The sequence below is a fragment of the Equus asinus genome, chromosome 2 (assembly GCF_041296235.1).
Source record: "Equus asinus isolate D_3611 breed Donkey chromosome 2, EquAss-T2T_v2, whole genome shotgun sequence".
NCBI lineage: Eukaryota > Metazoa > Chordata > Mammalia > Perissodactyla > Equidae > Equus > Equus asinus.
In genome coordinates this window covers 85710277-85737157 of record NC_091791.1, presented here as the reverse complement: position 1 = coordinate 85737157, position 26881 = coordinate 85710277, and the positions used below count along the sequence as shown (strand labels likewise).

Below are 26881 nucleotides of genomic sequence, written 5' to 3'. Positions count from 1 at the left end.
GTTAAGTTGGTATCAATTTAAATGAGATTGTTATAAAATTACAATGGTAAGTGTAATTCACATGGCAATCACAAAGAAAATGTCAATAAAATATACACTAAAGGAAATTATAAAGGAATCAAAACAGTTCAGTATGAAAAATCAACTAAGCACAAAAGTGGACAGTAATGGAGGCAATGAGGGCCAAAAAAGAGACAACTATACAGAAAATGAATAATAAAATGGCAGAAGTAAGTCCTTTCTTATGGTATTTACTTTAAATGTAAATGGATTAAACTTTCCAATCAAAAGGCAGAAATTGGCAGAATAGATACAAAAAAAGATCTAATTATATGCTGTCTACAAGATACTCATTTTAGAACCAAAGATACAAGTAGATTGAAGTGAAAAGGCATAAAAAGATATTCCATGCAAATTTTAACCAGAAGAGAGCTTGAGTGTCTACACTATCAGAAAAAATAGACAAAATAATTTTAAGTAAAAAACTGTTACAAGAGACAAACGAGGCATTCTATATTGATAAAAGAAAGCATCAATTCATCAAGAAGATATGACAATTTTAAACATGGATGTACCGAACAACAGAGCCCCCAAAATATATGAAGCAAATATTGGTAGAATTGAAGGGAGAAATAATTCTTCAATTACATTTGGAGACTTCAATACACCACTTTCAATAATGCATAGAAAATCTAGACAGAAGATCAATAAGGTTATAGAGGGCTTGACTGACACTATAAACCTATTAGACATAACAGACATATATAGAATACCCACTCAACATCAACAGAATACACATGTTTCTCACAGGCACATGGAAAATTCCCCAAGATAGACCACATGTCAGGCCACAAGACAAGTCTCAATAAATTTAAAAGACTGTAATCATACAAAGTATATTCTCCAACCACAATGAGATAAAGATAGCAATGAAAACCAGGAGGACAACTGAAAAACTCACAAATATGTGGGAATTAAACAAACACACTCTTAAACAGCCAATGGGTAAAAAAAGATCTCAAAACGAATTAGGAGACATTTAGAGATGAATGAGAAGGAAAATCCAACATCTCAGAGCTTATGGGATGTAGCAAAGGCAGTGCTCAGAGGCAAATTTATAGCTATAAATACCTACATTAAGAAAAGAAGAAAGACCTACAACTAGGATATACAACTATGTACTGGGGGGCTTTGGGGAGAAAAAAAGAGGAGAAGATTGGCAACAGATGTTAGCTCAGGGCCAATCTCCCCCCCCCCCAAAAAAACCCCTCAAAATCAATAACCTAATTACACACACTGAGGAACTAGAAAAAAAAGAGCAAACTAAACTTAAAGCTAGTAGAAGGGAGGAAATAATAAAGATTAGAGCAGAGATCAATAAAATAGAGAATAGAAAACCAATAGAGAGAATCAATAAAACCAAAATTTATTTCTTTGACAATATCAACCAAATTCACAAAGCAAAAGAAGACAGAATTAACTAAAATTAGAAATGAAAGTGAGGACATTACTACCAAACATATGAAATAAAAATGATTGAAAGAGAACACTATGAACAATTTTATGCCAACGAATTAGATAACTTAGATGAAATGGACAAATTCCTCGAAAAACACAAATGACCTAAACTGACTCGAGAACAAGTAAAGAGATGGGATTAGTAATCAAAAAGTTCCTCCCAACAAAGAAAGGTTTAAGACCAGATTCCTTCCCTGGTGAGTTTTACCAACCATTTAAGAGGAATTTAATGCTAATCTTTCTCAAACTCCTATAACGAACAGAAGAGGAGAGAACACTTCCTAACTCATTCTGAGGCTTGTATTATCCCAGTACCAAAGCCAGATGAAGACATCACAAGAAAGAAAATCATAGATTAATATCACTTATAAATGTGGATGCAAAAATCCCCAACCAAATACTGGCAATCCTAATCCAACAGTACATTAAAAAGATTATACACCATGACCAAGTGGGATTTATCCTGAATGGAAAGATGGTTTAACATAAGAAAATAAATCAATGTAATACATCACATTAATATAATGAAGGGAAAAAAGAGAGATGATCATCTCAGTGGATGCAGATAAGGCATTTGACAAAAACCCAACACTTTTTTGTGATAACAGCTCTGCAAAAACTAGGAGTAGAAGAGAATTTTCTCAACATGATAAAGAGTATTTATGAAAAATCCACAGCTTTCCCTCTAAGATCAGGAATGAGACAAGGATGCTTGCTTTCATCACTGCTGTTCACTATTGTACTGGAAGTTCTAGCCAGAGAAATTAGGGAAAAAATTGTCTCTATTTGCAGATGACATAGTCTTACTTATAGAAAATCCCAAAGAACCCATGAGAAAGCTAGAAAAGCTAGTAACCAAATTCTACAATGTTTCAGGGGACAAGATCAACACAGAAAATTGGTAGGGTTTCTACACACCTGCAATGAATAATCCAAAAAGAAAATTAAGAAAGAATTCTGTTTACAATAACATCTGAAATAATGAAATAATTGGGAATAAGTTTAACCAAGAAAGTGAAAAACTTTTACACGGAAAATTACAAAACACTGCTGAAAGAAATTAAAGACCTAAATAAATGGAAAGACATCCTGTGTTCATGGATGGGACGATTTAGTATTGTCAAGTTGTTGGTACTACCCAAAGTGATCTGCAGATTCAGTTCAATCTCTATCAAAATTGCAATGCCCTTTCTTGCAGAAAAGCTGATCCTCAAATTCATATGGAATTGAAGGGGCTTGGAATAGCCAAAACAATATTGAAAAAGATGAACAAAATTGAAGGACTAAAACTTCCTGATTCCAAAACTACTATAAAGCTACAGCAACAAAAACGATGTAGTACTGGCATAAGGATAGATGTGTAGACCAATGGAATGGAATTGAGAGTTCGGAATTACACTCCTACATCTATGGCTAATTGATTTTGACAAGAGGGCCAAGTCCATTCAATGGGGAAAAGAATGGTCTTTTCCACAGATGGTGCTGGGACAACTGGATTTCTGTAGCCCAAAGAATAAATTTGGATGTCTACCTCACATCATATACAAAAATTACCTCAGAATGCTTCAATGACCTAAATATAAGGGCTGAAATAAAAAAAAAAAAACTCTTAGGAGAAAACATTGGGATAAATCTTCATGACCTTGGATTTGGCAATGGACTCAAATATGACACAAAATCACAGGTAACAAAAGAAAAAATAAATCATACTTCATCAAAATTTAAAATTTTCTATTTCAAAGGACATTATCAAGAAAGTGAAAAGATAACCAACAGAATGGGAGAAAATACTTGGAAATCATGTATCTGATAAGGGTTTAATATCCAGAGTATATGAAGAGCTCCTACAATTCAACAACAAAAAGATAAACAATCCAGTTAAAAAAAGGATAAAGAACGTCAGTAGACACTTCTCCAAGGAAGATATATGGATGGCCAATAAACACATGAAATGATGCTCAACATCATAGTCATTAGGGAAATGCAGTAGGAGATACCACTTCACACCCATAGGATGGCTACTATCAAAAAAATGGAAAATAAAAAGTGTTGTCAAGGATGTGGAGAAATCGGAGCCCTCATACATTGCTGTACGACTTTAAAATGGTGGAGTGTTATGGAAAACACTTTGGTGGTTCCTCAAGAAACTAAACATAGAATTACCTTATGACCAAACAATTCTACTCCAAAGTATGTTCCCAAAGAAATTGAAAGCAGGGACTCAAACAGATATTTGTATGCCTGTCTTCATTGCAGCATTATTCACGTTAGCCAAAAGGTGGAAACAACTCAAATGTCCATCAGTAGATGAATGAATAAACAAACTGTGATATAGACATACAATGGAATATTATTTAGCCATGAAAAGGAATGAAGTTCTGATACATGCTATAGCATAGACAAATCTTTTCTTTTTATTGTGGTCACATCGGTTTATACCACTATATAAATTTCAGGTGTACATCATTGTATTTCTATTTCTGTGTAGATTACATCATGTTCACCACCCAGAGACTAATTACAATCCATCACCACGCACATGTGCCTAATCACCACTTTTGCCCTTCTCCCTCCCCCCTTCCCCTCTGGTAACCATCATTCCAATCTCTGTCTCTGTGTTTCTTCGTCTTTGTTTTTATCTTCTATTTATGAGTGAGTTCATATGGTGTTTGACTTTCTCCCTCTGACTTATTTCGCTTAGCATAATACCCTCAAGGTCCATCTATGTGGTCACAAGGAACAAGATTTTGTCTTTTTTTAAATGGCTGAGTAGTATTCCATTGTGTATATATACCACATCTTCTTTATCCATTTGTCCCTTGATGGGCACCTAGGTTGCTTCCAAGTCTTGGCTATTGAGAATAATGCTGCAGTGAACATAGGGGTGCATATATATTTACGCATTCGTATTTTCACGTTCTTTGGATAAATACTCAGCCATGAAATAGCTGAATTATAGGGTACTTCTATTCTGAATTTTTTGAGGAATCTCCATACTCTTTTCCCTAGTGTCTGTACCAGTTTGCACTCCCACCAGCAGTGTATGAGAGTTCCCTTTTCTCCACATCCTCTCCACCACTTGTTTCTTGTTTTGTTAATTGTAGCCATTCTGATGAGTGTAAGGTGATATCTCATTATAGTTTGGATTTGCATTTCCCTAATAATTAGTGATGTTAAACATCTTTTCATGTGCCTGTGGGCCATCTTCTTTGGAGAAATGTCTGTTCATATCTTTTGCCCGTTTTTAATTGGGTTGTTAGTTTTTTTTATTGTTGAGATGTATGAGTTCTTTATATATTTTGGATATTAGCCCCTTATCAGATATATAGTTTGCAAATATCTTCTCCCAGTTGTTAGGTTATCTTTTTGTTTTGTTGATGATTTCCTTTGCTGTGCAGAAATTTTTGATTTGGTGTAGTCCCATTTGTTTATTTTTTCTATTGTTTCCCTTGCCTGGTCAGACATGGTACTTGAAAATATGCTGCTAGGACCCATGTTGAAGAGTGTACTGCCTATGTTTTCTTCTAGAAGTTTCATGGTTTCAGGTCTTATTTCCAAGTCTTTAATCCATTTTGAGTTGATTTTTGTGTATGGTGTAAGATAATGGTCTACTTTCATTCTTTTGCATGTGGCTGTCCAGTTTTCCCAGCACCATTTATTGAAGAGACTTGCCTTTCTCCATTGTATGCTCTTGGCTCTTCTGTCGAAGATTAGCTGTCTATAGACGTGTGGGTTTATTTCTGGGTTTTCTATTCTGTTCCATTTGTTTGTGTATCTTAAAAACATTATGTTAAGTGAAATAAACCAGACACAAAAGGACAAATATTGTATGATTCCACTTATACAACATCCCTAGGATAGGCCAATTCAGAAACGGAAAGTAGATTAGAGGTTAACGGGGGCTGGAGGGAGGGGAAAATGGCCAGCTATTGCTTAGTGGTTACAGTTTCTGTTTGAGATGAGAAGTTTTGGAAATAGAAAGTGATGACAGTTGCACAACATTGTGAATGTACTTAATGCCACTGAATTGTACACTTAAAAATGGTTAAAATAGCAAATTTTGTTATATATATTTTACCACAATTAAAAAAATTAATAATGTAATGTGCCAAAACCTTTGAATTGCACTCTTTAGATGAATGAATTGTGTGGTATGTGAATTATACTCAGTAAAGCTGTTTAAGAAAAACAATAACAACATTTAATTTGCTCGTGAACTTGCAATTTGTGTAGGGCTAAGTGAGTACAGCTCATCTCTACTCCAGGCGTCCACTGGGGCAGCTGGAAGGTTAGGGGTTGGAATCACCTGCAAACTTGCTCACTCACTTGTCTGGATGTTGATACTGTCTGCTGGTACTTGTTTGGGGCCATGGCTGGACCACTTGTTATAGTCTTTCCATGTGGCTGCTTGACTTCCTCATCGTATGGTGATGGCATCCTGAGAGAGAAAGAGCTAGGCAAAAACTGTCACTTATTATGGACTAAACCTGGAGGTCAGGCGGTGTTACTACTGCTGCATTCTATTTGTTAGAAGTAAGTCACTAAGGGTGACCCATATTCAAGGGCAGGGCAATTACACTCTGTCAGTTGATGGGAAGAGGATCTAAAGAATTTGTGGGCATCTTTTGAAAGCACCGCAGACTGCCTTCTATTCTCATATGTTTTTACTTCTTTCTACATGCAAGATATACTCATCCCATAGCAAGGTCCCTTGAAAGTCTCGTATATGATGGCATCAGGCTCAGGCTTGATGTCTGGGATCTCCATGTCTAATTCAGGTGCAGGAGCAGATGAGGCTCTTCAGCTGTGCCTCCTGGAGCACAGCTTCTTGAGTATGGTTTGTCTTGATGATCGGAACACCTGTTTACTAAAGAGACAGGCTGTCAGCCCCCACAATCCCAACATATGATGGCAGGACAGGCATAGGATAACAGCTATAGATACTTGTTCAAAAAGGGGGGAAATGGGAGTCACACAGCAGCCACTGGTCCACAGCAATTCTGAAATCCAGCTGTGCACCTGTCATCAGTTCATTGATTAGGGCTTAGCCCTACTGTGTGGAAAGGATTTTCCATGTCACTTAGCTCTGACCTATGGGCTCGTGGTTCTACACTCTAAGTCAACCTTCCTTTTCCACAGAAGTAGCCTGAGTTTGTAGCCAAGTAGTTTTCTCAGCCTACTTTCTACCCATGCAAGTTTGGAGGTTCAAATGCATTTTTCCATTTTGTACTTTCTTGGTTCTTTTCCACCTTAGCACATTTCTTCTGAAAATATTTTGGGTTTCATATGTGTTAATTTATAATCTACTCCATCAGACAAAAGCTATGTTTATCAATCTCTTCAAGATAAGCCTCTTTTTCAGGCTTCCTGTAAGGCTTGTGGGAACAGGGGGCAATGCTCTTAAGATTCTTAAAGGGCCATATGACTATTTGAAAGGGTCTATGGTGCCCTACCTTAAGTCTTTCTGAGTTCTTAAAAAGGGTTTTACAGTTTGTGTCTTTGGCATCATCTTTTGACCATATTTTCCTGGCAGTGCTGTGGATTTGATCTTTGCCTTGGAGCCATTTCTTTTATTTTGGTGAGGAAGATTGGCTCTGAGCTAACATCCGTTGCCAATCTTCCTCTTTTTTTGCTTAAGGAAGATTAGCCCTGAGCTAACATCATGCCAGTCTTCTTCTATTTTGTATGTGTGATGCCTCCATAGTATGGCTGATGAGAGGAGTAGGTCCATACTCGGGATCTGAACCTGTGAACCTGGGCTGTCAAAGTGGAGCTTATGGAAATTCAACCACTCGGCTATGGGTCCAGCCCCCAAGTCATTTCTTAATCTTACCATTGTTTGCCTTATGGGGAGGCTGGGAATAAGAAATAGTTTTAATTTTAAGCTCAGCATGGCCTGGCTCCTTGATATTAACTGTTATTTCTTTAGCTTAGTTCTCTCTTTTTACATTATACTATAGGTAGTGAGAAGAAGCTAGGTGGTCCCTTCAGTAGCCTGCCTGGAAATCTCCTTAGCCAGCCCACCCAGATTAAGAGGTACATTTTCTATTTTCCATGTCACCTGAGGTAACAGTGTTCCCAAACTTTCAGCTGCTAAACAATGGTCCTTTCTTCCAGCTCCTAATAATATTTTCCTCTTTCCTTTAAGTCCTCACCAAGAGCATCCTCAAGATCACCATACTTCTCCTGACCATCGCTTTAAGGCCCTTCCAACTTCCATGCACCACCCAGTCTCAAAGCTATTGCCACGTGTTTTGGGCCTTCTGATGGTAGCACCTTCCACACCACGCCGTGGTACCCAAGTCTGTTCCCGTTATCTATTGCTGCATAACAAAGTACCCCCAAGCTTAGTGGCTTATCAAAATGACAACATTTGTTATACTCAAAAATCTATAATTTGGGGAAATCTCAGCATAAATAGCCCTTCTTTGCTTCCTTTGCTGCTAGCAGGGTGACTCAAAGAACAAGGCCTGCGATCATCTGAAGGCTCACTCTCATGTCGGGTGGTTGATGCTGGCTGTCTGCTGGGGCTCAGCTGGGGCTGTGGCTGGACACCTATTCATGGTTTTCCATGGGGCTGCTTGGCTTCCTCATAGCCTGATGGTGAATGTACAAGAGGGGCAAGGGGGAGAGAGAGAGGAAGCTGGAGGATGCTCTATCATCTTTTATGACCTCATCTAAAGAATTATGTAGTGTTAATTCCACCACATTCTATTCATTTGAAGCAAGTCATCGAAGCCCGTCTTCAAGGGCAGAGGAATTAGACAACTTTTTGATGGAGGAGTGTTTTAAAATGATCTCACCACAGTATTCTACGTGACAATTCAAGTCTTTTGCGCTAACAGTGCCATAACTGGAGAAGAAAGGGGCCTTCCTTCCTTGGCTCCAGTATGAAAACTTTCAGGAAGGGCTTGGGTCAGATACCAACTCCTTGGACCAACTACTGTAGCCAAAGGGGTGAGATGTTGTAATTAGCCGAGCATGTTTACCTGTCTGTTTCTGCGAGGAAGTGGGGTATGTGTGTTATGAGAAGACGGGGGAACTAGGACTGAGCAGATAAAAATAGTAGCTGGTACACTTCCTGCCTCATGAAACACACACACATGAAGTAATTAAGAACGATCGAGAGCAATGTATGACTTTGAAAATGAGGCATGTTAAAAATATACAGGAAGATTAAAATGGAAACACTCTGTACAGAGTTTATTCATTGAGCCATGAAACATTTATTGAATGCCTGCTGTTTCCAAGCATTCTGCTGACAATGGGAAATCACAGGGCATTAGACGCAATCTTTTCCCTCCCCAAACCTGCTCTGACATATTAGCTTGAAGTTGTCTCTTATTAGAGATTTTCCAGACTTTTGTCTTAATCCTCCTTAGGAAGCAAAGTAAACTTTGATTTCTCTCTGACTGCGGCAGCGTCTGGCAGAGCTTTGTGTGTTAGCTTTGGGAAAGTTCAGTTCATCAGCTGGTTATTGTACGTATATCATATGGGGCCGACTGGCTCGCGTCCTGTCACTGAATTGTCTGATTGATGAATCCGATTGGCAGAATTAACCCTTCTACTTCTACATGAAGTGACAATTAGAAATAATTAACTCTTATTCAACCTGAGATAGTCAGTACTTAAAAACACCTTCGTGAGCTGTGAAAAATTTAACATTTTATTTACATATTTAGTTTTAATTTTGTATATATTTTTAGTTGAGGTATAATTTCTGTACAATGAGCTGTGAAATGTTTAATAGCCCTGTCTGCACCTCTGAGGGAGGACAGCCTGGCAGGCAGAGTGGAGAGCCCCAGGGCTGGGCGAGGAGATGGGTGTCAGTGTGGCAGTGCCCTTGCACCCGTTCACCTGTCCTTGAGCACCAGTTTGTTCCCAGATAGACTAGACTAGGAGTAATGATATCTGTTCTACTGTCGGGGTAGAAGGTTAAATGTGATAACGGTGTATGTGAGGTGCCTGGAGCGCAGATATGTAAGGATTATTTGTTCTCTTTTCTTTCTTTGCCCACCCCTCACCTCCATCCCCCACCCCCAGGTACTATGTGTCAGAAAACACTGGATAAAGTGTGGCTGCTGCTTCTGAATAATCTCTCTGCCAGCAGTTAACACGAGTAGCAAGCAAAAAATAAGATTGAATGATTTGGCTCCTTATTTTCTATTTGGCAATAAGAAGCTTATTTGCACATAGTCTGATTTCTTTCAAGCTGCAAAAAAGTTCAGAAATGAGGTAAAGCAATATGTATTAAAACATGCACATTATAATGAGGCGTTTAAAGCTTGAGTACTCTTCATGTCTTCCCATGGCACACCATTTTTCTTCTCTGCATTCTAAATTTCACGACCTTGAGTCTCTCCTTCTCTGCCTCCTTCTCTGTTGTATGACATTGGATGTCATTGAGAAAAAAAAATGGAAACTCTGCTTGCTTTGAAAGAACTGGTTATCTTGGTGTTGAGGGTGGATGGAAAAAAATGGGAAAGGAAGAAAACAAGACCAAAGAAGAGATGGAAATACTTTCTGTGTTCTGGTCATTTTTCTGTGCATCTCTGCTGTTTTGTGACCTGTATCCTCATGGGCAGAGAAGGTTAAGGTGCAATTGCCAGACAACTGTTTAATCCGTTCATTTAAAACGATCGTTTCCAAACATGGCGTCCGTTTCCTCTGCGTAATGGTGCCTCTGCTCCTTCGTGGGGCTCCTTGCACTGGGCGGTACATCGTTGGACAGCTAATTTGTTTTTATAAACTGTCCAGGCTCTTAATTAAATCTTGCATCCTGTCTAATAAAAAATTGACAGCAAATATACTACCAACACATTCTGGATGACAGAGAGTCACACCAGAATAAAACCTTGAGTGGCTGTTCCCTTCAGAGTTAACAAGCTTTGCAGCCTCTTTTCTGCTGCTCTCTCTGCCTATCGCTCCAGCTCCCAAATCAATGAGGGCTGAAAGCAAGGCACGAATACAGCAGCTGCTCTGGAGGCCCTGTCTTTGGGAGATGAATTGCGTCCCACTTTTTTTTTTAAGTTATCTAGGGAAATTTGCATAAGCTTCCTATAGGACTCAGAAACAAAAACCTTTACGGTATATAAATTTTTGAAGTTTTACCAAGATCTTCAGTTGGAAGGAGGCAGACACTCTACGAACCAAAGGGCATCTTATGGATTGTGGGTGGAAAGTTTTAGGTGGAATCGTTCACCTTTACCTTGCTGCTGGTGGCTAGGGTCATGACCAGGAGCCTGGACACAGTTCTGAACCAGCTCCCCTGCTGCCTCTGCCTCAGCCTCACTGAGCCATTAGTGTGGGATGCTGCATTGTCCTTTTGGTCTTGTTTATCAACAAGGAAAGGAAGACCAAGTGGGTTATGGTGGCAAGGCACGTATTTGGAGTAGGGACTGAGTGGAGTCATAAAATAAAGCAGTAAAGAGAGAGACTACTCCAGCAATCTTCTAGTTGCCCAAAATCTCCAAACTCTACAAATGAAACACCTTTCAGGTCTGTGTGCTCTGTGAACACATACACCAGACTATTCTGTAAGCTCGTTACTTCATTTGCCTGCTCATCCTAGCCTGAGAATTGTTTTCATTGTACATTTGTTTCCTGAAAGTCAAATCTCTCCATTAATAAGAGAAAGGACTTGAATTTGCGACGTCACTTTTCCCCCAATACTATTGTATAGAATGGCCAACCTAAGAACCAAGGACTGTATTTTCCCTACCATCCCTCCCTCTATAAATTTCTGATCTCGTCTGTGTCTCGGCCCAGCATCTCTTGCTGTATTTCCACCTGCAATGAATGGCAACTCAAGCAAGAAAAACTGGGAGTCATGCTGGGCTCTCACCTGTCCCTGGACATTGAGCCACTACGTCTGTTAGATTCTGTCTCCTAAATATCTCTTCCTTCTGTCATTAGATCTCATCATTTTTTGCCTGGACTAAAACACTAGTCTCTTAAAGGGCCCCTGCTTCCATTCTCACTCCCTCCAATTCATCTTTTACATGGTGGTCTTCTTTCTTAAATGCCTGTGGGATCACTTTCCCATTCACCTGTCTCCATGACGAACGTTTTAGGATGCTAACTTAGCCTGCAGTAACACCTTCTCGCCCTCGCCCTTTCCTGGTCTTCTAACTTCATTTCTTGCCACTTCTTTTCCACCCCAACCAACCTTCTCTCTAGTCCTTCAGAAGCTCTTGAAGGAGCTAGCCTTTTCCAGCACGATTTTACACCTCTCCCTGCACTTACTACTCCCTTCTCCACCTTACATCCTGTTAGGCCATCAAGACTTGGTTTCAACGTCCCTTCTTTTGGAGACTCTGCACATTTCCCCTATCCTTGTACATACTACGTCTTAAGATAGCTGTTGGCTGTCCCACTGACTGAACTCTAAGCTGCCTGCAGGAGAGAAAGAGACCTGGTCTAATTTTAAGTTTTCTCCCCAGCACCTAGCATAGTGCCTGGGCAAAGTCTACTCTCAAGAAATGGTTCTTGGATGAACAAGTGAATGTTCAAAATACATCTTATCTACAAATGATGATTATTTTGTTACTAATAATTGATAATTTGACTAACAATAGAATTATGAAGTATTAGTGCCTTTCAGGTCAACCTAGTTAAAAATCTGACAACAAAGTCAGATTCTGCCATATACCAGCTGTAAACGATTGGACAAATTACTTAATCTTTCTGAGCTTCAATTTTCCCATCTGTAAAATGGGATAATAGAGTTGTTTTGAAAATTAAATGAGATGGTGTATGCTAAATATTTGGGTTCTATATAATGTTGGATGAATGTCAGTTACCACAATTATAATCACCAGTGAAATATTTAGATATTATGAGTCTGTATAGATACTTTTTTTTTTTTTTCTGAAGAGGATTCACCCTGAGCTAACATCTGTGCCAATCTTCCTCTTTTCGTATGTGAGCTGCCACCATAGCACGGCCACTGACAGATGAGTGGTGTAGATCCATGCCCGGGAACTGAACCTGGGCCACCAAAGTGGAGCACGCCAAACTAACACTAGGGTACAGGGGCTGGCCATAGATAGTCTTTTAAACCTACCATCTTTGTGTTTTCTGTTCAAATTTGTTTGCAAACAGGTTATTGTCATAGCAGCAGCTGTGGAAGCTGCCCTCCAAACTGGAATCCCTTACAGTGCCTCGTTTGATGCCTTTTGAGAGCAGAGAGAAACCAGAAAGCCCATAACAGAGGGACTTTTTAAGATTTCACAGTAGACAAACAGAGTTATTTTCCGTCACAGCAATGTGTTGGGTGGAATGACCTTTATCAGTTGATGACAATGATGTAACAGACGGGACAATTCCCACTTGACCTTTATACAATGTGCCAGCTTGTCTCCTAACACAAAATAAGTTGCAATTGACAGGCTTGATAGAGCACTAAGCTGACAGAAGCGTATTGTTTGAAGGAGCTAGGCAACGAAGCAGCCCCCATTAGCTGTAGAACGTGGTGACTTTCATATCCCCAAGGGTGGCTCTGAAATGACTACTACCTAAGTCACTGCCAGCACATTTAGTGTAATTAGTTCCTCTGGGAGTTTGTTTTTAAATGAGATTTGTTCATAATGAATTTTTATTGCCATGGACTTGATTTCTCTGCATGAACCACACTAGAGCCTGACTCTTCTGTCTTTGTTAGCTCTCTTCCTCGCTTCTTTGCCAAAATATCACAGGCTGTTTTCTTCTCATCTTTTCTCTGCTTTGTTTCTGCCTTGCTCCAAACTTCACCACTTCCCTTTAGTTTTCTCCCGTTGGGTGGTTTCCCTTGAGGCTTCCTCCACGAGGGCCGGCATGTGAACTTTGCAAGTTTGCTTCTTTTCCCAGAAAGTGGTGAGGCAGAAGTGGTTCTGGGAAGCAGGCAGAAAATGTGTTGGGGTTCAGCCTGGCGGGTTTGGTGGAGGAAAGTGCTACTGGGAATCGGTCGACTTGGGTTGTAGCCCTGGTTCTTGCACTGACTGCCTGGATGACCACAGGTCATTTACTTCACCTCTTTAGGAAGCCGGTGGAAGGATTACATTCTTCTTTGCAGTGGATGGCAACTGTTGGTCCCAATCATGAAACTTAAAAGTGAAAAATGGGCGTGTCATTCTGGAACTTTTCCCAGAGCCAGATCTATTGTGATGTCAGAAATCATATTTTCGTCTGCAAAATGGGTACAGTAACGTCTGCCCTATCCACCTCTCTGGGCCCATGTGAGAAACAAAGGGATTAATAGATACAAAAAGTGTGCTGATTGAAAGAACTCTGCCAACATATTAGCTAGGCCTATGTTTGGTTGGGGAGCTGTGGATGTTTTCTGCTTTGTGGTCTTTTCCACTCTACACATGAAAAAAAGAAAGAAAAAAATTTTAAGGGAGAAAAAATGAGAAGGAAATATAAAAAAAATGCTTTGGAAAGTTGGAAATGTAATAAAACCCTCAGTACCACAGCTGAGGCTTTGGCCTCATGCTCCAAGTAAGTAAATCTCACTGAGATTAATATTTTATGCATATCTGTGGAATCAGAAATTCACTTGCGTCTTTGAAATAGGAGTCTGTCTCTATCAAATCAGTGGATGAAGATAGACATCTTTTTTTTCTTAAAGACCTTATACAATAAAGTATTTGCTTACATCCTATGGACTTGGGGCAGCAACAAAAACTTGGCAACCTGGGGCTGGCAATATTTGTAGATCTGCAATGTTTTTGAATCTATGTATTTTCTTCAGAATGCCGGAAGACTGTGATTTTCCAACTGTGTTCTGAGGTGTCACAGGGACGCCTTAGGGGAGGCTGGAAAAGAGCGCTCTGTGGTTTTCTAGAGAACCTTGACTTTTATCTGTTGTTAATATTCCTATAAGATTTCATCTCCAAAGGGGTTCCATTGCTAACAAAACCGAAGCAAAACAAAACAAACAAAAAACCAAGAAGTAAACAAAAAAACTTGAAAAGCACTGCCATAGGACTTAAAAATGATACCTCAGAAACTCTGAAGCTCTGTTGGGAGGACAGGCTTCTGAATCCGGGTTTCTTTTCCGTATTTAATGGAAGCTCGATGTTTGAGTGTCCACAAACACAGTGTGCTAGAGTGCTGAGCCTAGAAGGATGATGGCATTTGACTAGAATCGGGTCCTGAACAGTAAGGACAGGGCTGTGCGGCATGCTTTGCTGTGAAACAGATCCTTCTGGGTACCCCATGGGCACAAATGCTTCTGATTAGCCTACGCGAGTGTGGTTTTCCAGTCCAAACAGCAGTGTGCTTCACACACTGTTAGCCCCAGTCAAGGATGTTATTCCGTGTCCATTCCACTTAGAGGTATTCATTTTCTTCTTGGCAGCTGGAACCAATTGCTTTGGATCCACCATGCAAGCCTCAACATCCTGAACCAAATTCCTCTTAATGAAACTCCCTAAATTTAAATAAAACAAAACACATAGATCTCCACACAGAGCCAACCATTACTCCTTTAAATGTAGTGAAAAGAAAAAGAAGATTCAGCTGGAAGAACAAGCTCATGTAAGATAAAAGGGGCATCTTGTTCCTCTCTTTCTCTCTCTGTTTTTCAGGATTGCCGTTGTTTGGATGCTGGCCGTGGGCTTGAGAAAAGTCAACTGGGCATTTCTATCCACCCTAAGACTTCTCCCACTAATGTCCTCATCCGCTATCACGGCATGAAAAACCATTATTGTTCAACATCTGTATTTGAACAATTAGATTTTTGTCGAAAAAAACCCCACCCAAAAGTGAATGGAAAAATATGCTATGATTAACGTCAGTTATGGGAATTAAACTTTTGGGACCTTCAGGACCATAACTAAACACTCATTCTCCCCTTGGCGGCAGTATGTACTTATTGCAGCCGAGCATCTGGATAGGAAGTTCCTTGTCCTGCAAACTCAGGTTGGTCCCATGATGACAGCCTTTCCTCCTCTCTTCCAGAAATGTTGCTGAGGTCAGATGCACTGGCTGTGGCCTTACGGGACTTATTTCTGGTCCATTCTCTCTGTGCAGTCTCACACTTACATCAAAGGTTAAATTTCTTATAACACGTCTGTTATATCAGACTTCTCTGATAACCTGCTCAGAGCAGACATTTTAAAATATTGATCCCATTCTGGTTTATAACTTTATAGTTTATAGTCTGCTCTGGAGACTTTTGTCTCATCAATCGGGTTATTACCATTGTTCAGTGTTGTTGTTCAGCCATTGTTCATTGTTATTCCCAAACTCGGGCTTCTACCCTCCGCCCCCTCCTCCCTGTACAGGTAGACTTCTGCAGCCCCTGGGACCCGCTGGGCTGAGGAAGGGCAAGAACTGATGTTTTGTCCTCTCCCTCCCGTCTTCCTCCCTCTTTTGGGGTTGTGGGGTGGGCTCCATCTGCTTACCCAAGGAACTCAAGTGCCTGGTGGCAAGCTTGTTGTACCCAGTGCTGATGTCTGGATAATTAATTCTCTAGGTCAGTGGTGTTCACAGTTTTTGACAGCCACCCACACTAAGAAACACACCATGATCCTATGTTTACATGGAACAAAAATGCAGCCCACTCGACATTGTATTCATTCTCTTCTAGTTCATGAAAAATGAATGTTGGTCTCCATCCTTTAAATTGATATTACCACCCACTAACAGGTGGGGCCAGCATTTTGAAAAAGACTGTTCTGGTCCTTGAGATGAGTATGAATGCTCAGCTGGCACATCCTCTGCTCCTCTACTCTGCTGGCTCCTCCAGCACTTCTGACCATGTTTAAAGGTGGCACCAGAGGGGCCTGTGGGTTCTAGAACCCTGCAAACATTTGACCCCAAATAAGATGCAGTTTACCCTTCTTTCAGACATCTCTCCACTTCGAGGTGGTTTTCCTGAGGACCTTGACCTAGGGCAGAGAAAGAGCGTGCTGTGACTCCTGCCCTGTAGGAGAGCCGAGGGAAGGGAGTCTGTACTGTGACTTGAGTTCTGTTCTTCCCCCAAAGACAATCTTTTCTCCTTACTTCTTTTCTTTAGTCCTCTGTGTATAGACAGAGGGGCATACTTTTTCAGGAATTCCTTCTCTTAGCAGTCTATAGTAGGATAACGGGCTCCAGAGTCTGGAATTAAAGATGAGGCATCTCATATCTTTTGTTTTTGCCTGTGGCCTGTCTCCATTGTAATTTTGGTGTGAGTATGAACAATTCCACCTCTGCTCAAGAAGAGAAGGTTCTCAATGATTATTTCACACTCTCAAGTCTCACTCTTGCTGGGTTTGGCTAGTTATCATGGTGACTCTGAATACCAAGGGCCTAGCAAGGCTTTGCTCTTACAAACAAAAGGGCCAACTGCAATTTAACCAGATACAGTTGGTTTTCTGTACAGAATTTGGTCCCCATCCATTATGTTCTTCTCCACTTCACCATGGGAGAGATCCCCATTACCTATGGGGTCACTGTCTATTTCTAGAAGCACTGAATCTTGTCCCTAATGGCCTGTTTTGACTCCAGGCCCTCTACCATGTTCCTGTTGGTCTTGCTCCCAAGTGGCCACAGAGAGTGCTACAGTGGTGCAGAAATGGGCATGGGGAGTCAGCCCTGGGTCTGCACCAGCCACAAGGAAGTCCCCCGTGATCAGATTCTGTGGAGAGGCCACAGTCAAGGGGAACTTAGGTTTTATCTTGGTTATTGATTACAATAATTCTCATATTTTACATCCACAAAACACATACTAGAATAATGGTAGTGTTTTCCTAGTGTGCTGGAAAAAGTCAAGTGTGCACTGCCTGAGCTGGCTAAGGGTCCCTGGATCCATGCCACTGAGGGGGTGGCCCTGCCCTGTTGGGGCTGGTGTCTTTGAGGGGATGAGGCTGTTTCTGTGAGTACTGGAAAAATTGCAAACTGGAGTCAACTCAGCTACTGGAATGAAATGCTGTAGCTTAACGTTGCTAGGGTGTCACAGACAAGAACGGGAAGGCAAGAGCCAGGAGCAGACGACAAGGAGCATCTCTGCCTCCTCCAGTCTTGCAGCCTCTCTCTCTAGCGGCCTCTACTGGCAGAGCCTGAGGGAAGTCGGCAGCAAAGTTATAAGCTGGGTTGGTCTGCAGAGGTCCAGCTCCAGCAGCACAGAGCAGAAGACAAAAGCTGAAAACTGAGAGACAACAGCTGGCACATCCCCAAAATAACGTCTTGCTTTTCCATATTATGAACCAGTTAAGAGATAACAGAAAGGGGGAAAGCAGAGGGAGGTCTAAATATCAGCTCTGTAACTGATAAAGCCAATATTGTAGACTGTGGTTTAGGTATGTCCCTCCTAATACCAAACCCCAGGATAAGAATTACCCACCCAGCCGCAGGCAGTGATAGCTGCAAGGTCTTCTTTGTGGGGCTCTGCCCTTGTAAACCTGAGTTCTTGGAGGAGCAGAGCAGAATGAGTGCTTCCCAAGATCATCTGGCCTCCAAAAAGAAGGGAGGGAGGAAGGGGTGGAGCTACACCTGCTCCCATCTTGCTCCCAAACTCACCAACCAGGAAACTCGCACCATCTCCCTGGGCCAGCGTAAGGGCTGGGGCAGCAGGGGAAATCCTCCTCATGGACACCTAAGGAGCAAGGAGGAAGCATTTCCTCCCTAGGTAATGTAAAAGACAATATCCCCAAAGGAGTGGACTCAGCAGGAGCCAGTCCTTATAGGTTAACAGTATCACCCCAAAATGCATTTAGGCAAAAACAGTTCTGTAGGTGGCCCGCACTGTATGGTCCCAAGTCATGTTGCTCTGCTCTTCTGTCCTGATTCAGGAAGTGGTTTGAGGACACCAAGAGAAGAGAAGAGGATGGACTGGGTAACCCTCCTGGAAATGTCTGAGATATAGTCTTTCTTAGCCTTTGATAGATAACAGTCAACAGTGAGCTTTTACCGCTCCCCTTCAAGAATCCGGTGTGTGACTATGCAGGATTGCTAGTTAGAAGAGGACTTTCAAGCTGAACAGAATCAACCTAGGAGTAGAGCTGGCATAACAATGCAGTCAATACTTGGTAGTTGATTATAATTTTTTCTTAAAACACCAGCGCATCAGCGCCTGCTACCACTTGTTTGCCGGTGTGTGCAAGGTAATAAAATGGATGAACACATAGCATAAGACTATCAGTGGAAAACTCAGAAATTCTTCATCATGCCTAGTCTTACAGCTTGTTTATTTTCCTCTTTGCTTCATGGACACCAGTGCCGCTCACTGTAATTTTATATTGCGTTCTTATGGGTATTTCTGTTGCTGATATTGTTGCTAATGTGTATGATAGAATTTAGTCTATCAACGTATCATGGTGTTCCTCAGAGGGCTGCATGGCTTCCAGGTGGCTCAGAACCACTGAGACCTGGGAAGCTAAAGGAAGCCTGTGCTGCCGTGTGTGGAGGGAGCACTGGGAGGGAGCCACAGGAAGGACGGGAAGCTGTTGTACATATTACATCATGAAAAAGGAAGCAAGGAGCAAGACTGGCCGTAAACTCCTCTGAATGTGGCAGTCCTCCAGGTGTTGGATCACATTGAATAGATGCCGAATTTTAAAGAGATGCCGTTTGAATTGCACTAAATCTGAATCAACAAGCTAGGGCCATCACAGCAATCTCTTTGAATTAGTTTTACTTTTTGTAACAACTCTGCCGCTTGTATTTTTCAAAACGGTCCACAGGCGTTCTTTTCTTACTGTTTCACAATAATCCAGCGGCACAAGTTGGACTAGTGTTAGTGTTCTCTTATGTTAGATGAGGAAACTGGGTCTTAGAAAGGTTAAGTAATCCCAGGATTACAAAGTTGGTCTCAGTGAATCTGGGACTGAAATCTGGGTCTTCTGATCCTTGAGCAAATAAATCATTTAAAAATTTTTGATTTTCTTCTTATTTTAGAGGATCTTACACACAGAGAGAGGAATCACAACCCTCCCTTTTTCATTATTTGCTTGATTATTTTATACATCCTTAGATATTTATCTTTAGGATAACTTCTTACACTATCTATGATGGTTTATCTTTAAGCTTTTGGTATTAAGCATTAGAAAGCCAAGATTTGTTTTGAAAGCATGGATATAGCACTCCTCCTTCATTCAGTAAATATTAATTGGGTGCCTTTTAGAGCACAAACTGCACTGGGTACTGGGCAGTCAGCCATCAATATCGTCTCCTGCCTTCAGGGGCCCCTAGCTCAGTTCTTCTTTTCCTGGACAGCACTTGCCAGGAGTTTCCATCTGGGTCCAGGAGTTAGACTTCTCCACCAAGTAGGGGTCATTAAACTGTCAACTACTCTTATTTTTGGAGCTCAGGGGTGTTGGAGCTCTGTCCTCAGAGTTATGCTTAACCATAGAAGTGCCTCATGGCTGGGGACCATGACTTCATGCCTTATGGAACCATGTGGGGAATTTAGTTGGTTCTACAAGGGACCCGAGGTGTTTCTTGCATCTGCTTTCTGTTACTATTGCATTCCTGCTCTGGGAAAACGTTCCCACTTCAAAATGTTCCAACTTCAAAAATCTGCGTGATACCTAAGGACTCTGGGAAGATACTTCTAGAATTAGTCCTGCAGAGCCCTCGAAATCTTTTAGCTTCTCTTTACTCCTCTGTGAGTAAGTATAGAGGCATTCCTTGAAACCGGTACATATACAGGTTCACAGCATGCTAAAAGCATTGCTCTTTATTAGTCATTCTTATCATTGGCTGCTGTTTTGTGATTTCTCTCTGTTAATTTCGCCTTTGAATTGAAGGTCACTGTTTTATTTGTATTGTGGGGCTTCAGCCAAAAGAAAACAGCTTAATTCAACTCGGTTCCAAGGAACTAATATTCTAGCATGCTTCATTCCTTCTGATTGGATTTCATCCTAATTGGAATGGCTCAGGCTAGTGGAAATAACTTATTTAATCTTCTTAGTTTCTTTGGAATATGCCATTGTATCTAGATCCCTTTATGCCACTCAGAGAGTTTAAGCTGTGCATGCTGCCATATCATTAGCCGGAGACCAATTTAGTGCAATCCTCTTGGCACTGAGCTCACATTCGTGTGTTCTATTTGTCCATTGCAGAAAGAGATATACACATCAGCATGGTTTGTGTCACATTTTTAAAAATAATGATGATTGTGGTTGCTCGATAATGCGCTCCTAATATCTGAATTCCATTAGAGATGAATATGTTAAAAGATGTTCTACAAAAAACAATTAAGTCTTAAAAGATTACAGGTTGCAGCGATTGCCATTAAAAGGGTGAGAGAGCCTGTGGTTTTGAGCACTGATGAGCAGATGTGTCCAGCTAATTTTTTATGAAAACACCAGCAGAGCAAATTACTCATGAAAAGTCTATTCATAGGAACTAATTGAATGCCATGTCCAGTTTAATCGTGAAAACTGAGCGCAACCAAAACCAATAGAGAGAAATAATGAATAGGCATTTGAATTCTTTTACTTGTATAATTTCTAAAAATAGCCTCGCTGTCAATAGCATGTTCCCATGTCTGAGAGGCACGTCCATCTATTAAATGTCCCAAAGCCCTTTAACACACGTGGAGAAAGATAAAGGAGCCCAGGAGTGGAGACTCCAAAGTGACCATATGGATTTTCAATAGAGTCATTCTACAAGGTTACTGTTGATGTGGAAAAGGCCCAAGAATCACTGGCCCAATCTTTAAGTTGTACTATTGCTGCCAGAAATTTCCCAGGGCCTTGTTGGTATAGGCAGTCTGCTATAAAGAATTGTTCTCTTAATTTCTCTCTTAACTAGACTATCCCTAATAAACTTCAATATTCAGTATACAGGGTTGGTCGGTTTATCAGCCATCCTTCTAGGTTGCTCAGTGAGTTAGTAATTGTGTAAGTGATGAACCCATTCTGGTAATGACTGGTCGTGTATCTAAACTCAATTAAAATGAAGAACATGGCATAAAAAATTGTTTCACGTAGGAGGATCTGCCATTAGATTTAAACAAGAGCTTTTCTTTCAGAGATTACACATTTTTAAATGGCTGAAAAAAACATCACACTCAACTGTATTTGACTCCACAATCTGTGCTGGTTGACCCCAGGTAGGAACCCTACTTGCTGTTCCCTGAATGTACGAGCTGATAATTGCCTTTTATATCTAAAAGTGGATTTTTTTTTTTTACTAATTATTAAAGCAATATATGATATTGTAAAAACATTTAGAAAGTTCAGAAATATAAATAAAAGAAAAAAATCACCTTTATTCTCATGGCACAGAGATAACCACTGGTAATATTTTGGTATGTGTCCTTTCTGACTTTTTTCCTTGTTCTGCTGAGTGGCTTTTCCTCTCCTGTCCTTCTTTTCCTCCTCTTGTCCTTGTCTGTGTTGTAGCTATTTGGAAATGACCTAAAGAATGTTCCTCCTTCTTAGGTAAGTGCTTTCAACTCATATCTCCTAATAGAAAGCTGGACAGTTGGATGGGTCTCTCTCTTCTTAATGTAATCAGCAGAGGGGATGGCCATGGTGGTAGGAGTGGTGACAGGGGTAGTGCTGGTGCTGTTGCTGTTGTTGATGGTGGTGGTGGTAGGAGTGGAGGAGATGGTGGGAGTAATGTTGGAAGTGGTAGGCATGACGGTGGGGAACGTTCCATGGCGCTTAAAAAGAAGTGGGCAACAGACTGTTGCCAGTGGGGATTCAGCGACCCCAGATTCTGAACAAAGGACACAGACCGCATTTACAGTGATTCAGTTTTCCACAGCATCTGTAGGTTTTTATTTAGAGAAGGTTTTTATAGTTCTGAAAATCTGAGGCTTTTGTAAGAAGTAACCAAAATTCAGTTGGTCACTTCCCTGGGATATTTGGTGATTGGCCTTTGGTGAAAGGAACATTTTCTTATGAATTTAGTTTTAAGAGTTGAGGCAAAGAGTATTTTGGACTGACTGATAACCAAGCCACTCTTTCAGAAGCTCATGATCCTGGGGAATTTTCTGTTTTCCGCTGTGTCTGAACACTGCAACTTTAAGTATTGTTTGCCAGCCTATGGATAGCACATGTGTGCATGTGCATACATATACTCCTTTATACATGCACGTATAGCTTGCTAGTCATATGACATATCCAAGACATGGGGAAGTACTAGAAGTTTCATTATTTTTGCTATTTTGATCACTCACAATTTATTTTACTTGGTAAATTCTTGCTGAGAAAAAAACAGATGCTTCAACCAAATATTCTACTGAAATATTTCAGAACAAATCAACAAATATGTATGAAGAACAAGGTAATCAGCTAAGTGTTCAGTGGGCAAGTATCACAGTTAAATTATTGCTTGTCTTCCAAACTTTCTGTACCTCCCTCAAATGTTTGTTTTTCCTTTTATACCACAACTGGAGTGATTTCTCAGTCTTGTCTCCACACATTGGCGAGCTTCAAATAGAACTTTCCAGAAATCCTCTTTGGTGTACTCTGAAAAGATCTATGACCCAGGGAGCCAAGCTTACCCTAAGCAGTTTAGCATTAAGAATTTGAGGAAGCCAAATCTCCATTTTTATACAGAAATCAAAGAGAAGCATAAGTAACCAGTAGGCTATTTAAAAAATATAGTATTTTTCTTAATAATAAACAGCTCAAGATTTTAAAGCTGATTTCGTAAGAAGAGAAATTGAGAAAAAGTCACCCAGAATCATACTGACTGATGCCAAAACTCTTAGTTCCTTATAGGGTTTTTTTAAAAAAAACATATTTATAATAATAAAGTCCAGATAATAGGTACATGTATTCTGTACATATTCCCCACATTTTTTCCTCATTGTTTTTTGACTTGCTACATACCATTCCCTGAGTGGATATACCATAATTTGTTTTAACATTCCCCTGGAATTGGATCTGAGGCTGCTTCCACTTTTGCAAGTTATTTGCTTGTTTGTTTTGTCTGTTGAATGCCTTCTGTGAGAAAGGAGTGGATGAAGTGGGAAATGGGTCGGTAGAATAGTTTGCATTTGCGTAATGCATTCGGGTGTGTATTTCAGGTTATGGTGTGCACTCTAGGATGAGATCTTCCTGTAGAACACAGTGGTCAAGAGCACAGATTTTGGAGTCAGACAGACCTGGGCTTTATTTCTGAATCCACATAGCCGTGTGACTAACCTAGACGTCCTTAAGCTTTCCCTGAGCCTCAGTCTTTTGGTCTGCAAAGTGGGCATAACCACATCTCCCTCATGAGGTCATTGTGAGGATTAAATGATTGCTCTATGGCGAGGTGCTTGGCACATAGCACTGCTCACAGCATGGTTGCTGCTTTTCTGTGTCTACAGTACACCCCATCCAAGCAGAAACAGCCATTCCTTTATTTATTCAGCATTTACCCAGTGCCTATTGTGTGCCCAGGACTGAGCTAGACACCAATGTCTATGCAATGCAAGGCAGAGTTGAATGAGGCCCAGTCTCTGACCAGTGCATCCACAGTGTCCAGGGACCCAGACAAATGGAGAGACAGACAGATCCCTGTGTGACTGGGGAGACTCTGGGAGCAGGGGTGGCTCCTGGGAAGTGGAATAGAAAAAGCTGGAATTTGGCACCAGAAAAGATCAGGGTTCAAATTCTGACTTTGCTACTTACTTATTCCGAGGCCTGGAGCAAATTTCTTAAATTCTCTGGATTTCAGTTTCTGCCTTTGTATTCCTACTATAAGATGTTGTGAAGCTCAGAAATAATGTATATATGATGCCGGGCCTGTAGTAGATGCTCAAAAATGATTACTATGCTTGAAGTCTCAGCGCCCCAATAGTGGCTGATTTTTATGCTAATGAATCCAAGAAATTCCACTACTCTAAAATCTCAAAGACTGGCTCAGTTGTGCTCAGGTTAGTCTGAAATACATTTTATTACAGTCTAATTCTTCGTAAACTGGTCACCTGCATGTGATGCATATGGTAATGTAGAATTATTAGAATATTCAGCTCTCAATGAATAGCGTACCTTGGCTATTATGTAAAAACCAAGGAAAAATAACTTAGGGAGACACTGATTGCTTCTTAACTGTAAAGGGCCTCCTTAGAATATTGGATGGCTGCGTGGCCAAGAAAATGGTTTACACCATATTTTCTGTCTTCCCACAGACAGAACAAGGCAGTGGGAATGAAATCTATTTAGCAGGATGTCTTTATGTGTGAAGATTTCTTGCTGCTCTATAAATGCTTATTTGCTTATTTATTCATAGATGTAGAAAGTACACTTCTTTCTTTCTGTTTCCATATTGTAGCCCAAGTAACAGGCACTTATTGTTGTGCCAAGGAATAACAGATGAGCACTGACCCTCAATTAAACATTAATAAATGTGTTGTTGTAGCATCAAAAAATACATTTACTTGATCCAAATGGAATGAGAGGATGGTTAGCATGTTTATTGCTGAAGTCCTACAAGCGAGCGTGTTAGATCCAGAAATTGAATGTATAGTATCAATTAGAACATGTTATTCAATGCGTCATTTTACTTTGTGCCTGGTAATATCCTCCATGTTAACTTGGAGTTTGTTTGTTTGTTTTTACTATGCAGCTATGTCTACAAAATGCAACCAAAATTTCTAATATTCTTGCTGCCAGTCAGATGGTCAGTCTACCACATTTATTAAGCACCTGCTGTGTGCAGCACTCTCTACAATTCTGGCTTTAAATCTTGAGCTACACGCTGAAATCAGATTAACAATGTCCACAGGAACTTGCAAAGGTTTAAAAGAAAGAAAAGCCAGAAAAAGTGAGTTGTGTTTCCTCGACCACTGGGCCAAACAGAGAGAATAATAGGAGAGATTTTCTTAAAGGCACAGCAGGATGCACACAAATAAAAGGACATAAAAGTCACAAATGCAGCATTTAGCAGTGCTGTGGTTATCTATGTATAATTTAAAAAAGAATTTATTTTGAAATAATTTTCTGCTTACAAAAAGGTTGCAGGCATAGTACAAAGAACTTACATATCTCCCTCATTCCGATTCCCAACTGGATGCACATGTCCGTTATCACTAGCCTTTTTCTGACCAGTGGAGAGGGAGCTGCAGACATGATGCCCATCAGCCTTATGTACCCCATTGTGTATTTCCCCAAACAGTGACACTCTCACACGCCACCAAGCTGCAACTCTCCCCGTCGAGAAATCAACATTGATATGGCACTCCTATCTGGTCTACAGATCCCACTCACATTTCACCAGTGATCTCAACATTATTCTTTTCTCCTTTCCTGTTCAGGAACACACACTGCATGTAGCTATCAAGTCTCTTTAGTCTCCTCCCATCTTAGAGCAATTCTTCAATATTCAGTCTTTCTCTGTCTTTTACGTCCTTGAAAGTTTTAAGGAGTGCAGACCTTCCACTTTCTTGGTCGACCTTCAGTCTGGGTCCATTAATGTTTCCTACTGACTCGATTCAGGTCATGCAGCCCTGACAAGAACATAATGGAAATGACACTGTGTGCTTCTTGGTGCATCTTATCAGGTGTCACACAATGCGGACTGTGCCACTACTGCTGATGTTAACTTTGACCATCTGGTTATGCTAGTGGCTTCCAGGTTTCTCCACCACAAAGTTACCATTTTTCCCTTGGAAATTGATTGGTATACTGTGAAGGAGATGTCCTAAGATTACACTGGTACCCTGCGCCCCACCAAACCTCTATTGCATCATTCCTTTTTATTAGTTGGCATCCTATTAGCATGGATGCATGGGTGCGTGTACTATTCAATGGGTTGTACTTCGTTAATATTATTTATTTGATTCTTGAATTATCCAAGATTTGGCCCATATGAGCTCCCTCAAGATGGCTCCTGGGTTCTATTGACATGTCTCCACCCGTCTTTGAGCAGGTCTTAATTTTTTTGTACAACAAGATATTCCAGACTCATCTTGTACTGGTCCTGCCTCAGGCCTGGAATCAGCCATTTCTCCAAGGGCTCTGATTCCTTTCGCAGAAGATGGTGTTTCGAAATCAGGATCCGTGTGCTTGGTGTGCCCATTGCTACTGGAGTATCGCTGCTTCTAGGCTTTCTCAGTGGATAAAGAAAATATATGTAAATGCACAGCACATACGTCTATAACTATTTCCATATCTATCTGTGAGTATCTGTATTAAAAACCATTAATTCATACCAGTACTTTCAATTCCAATGCAACACACCTAAATTCTTTCTGCCCTTACCCTTTTCCATAATTGTAAGTCTATTCTCCAATACTAAGAAACCTGGCTCTCTTTATCCTCCATCTATTTACTTACTTATTCCATCAATTTAATTGTTTAATTATTGGCATATTTCTCAGTATAACCCATCTCCCACCCTCCTGGCTGTCTGCTCCACCTGCAGCCTCTTTCCCGTCAGTGTGCCTCATCCTCTGCACTGGTGGGCACATCACCAAGCATGCCGTCACATGCCTCTCTGTGGCTTCCTGAAC

At 40.7% G+C, this 26881-nt stretch overlaps 1 protein-coding gene across 36 annotated transcripts in view; it reads left to right on the top strand.

The window, feature by feature from the left end:
- Positions 1-26881, top strand: part of DISC1 (DISC1 scaffold protein) — a 395918-nt gene that overhangs the window by 99495 nt on the left and 269542 nt on the right. For 2 of the 36 annotated variants that reach the window (XR_011496371.1, XM_070492740.1), the window contains one exon: positions 1-26881. This exon is cut by the window's left edge. The exons of the other annotated variants lie outside the window; for them this stretch is intronic. The gene's annotated coding sequence lies outside the window, so the exon portion shown is untranslated. 36 annotated transcript variants of the gene reach the window in all.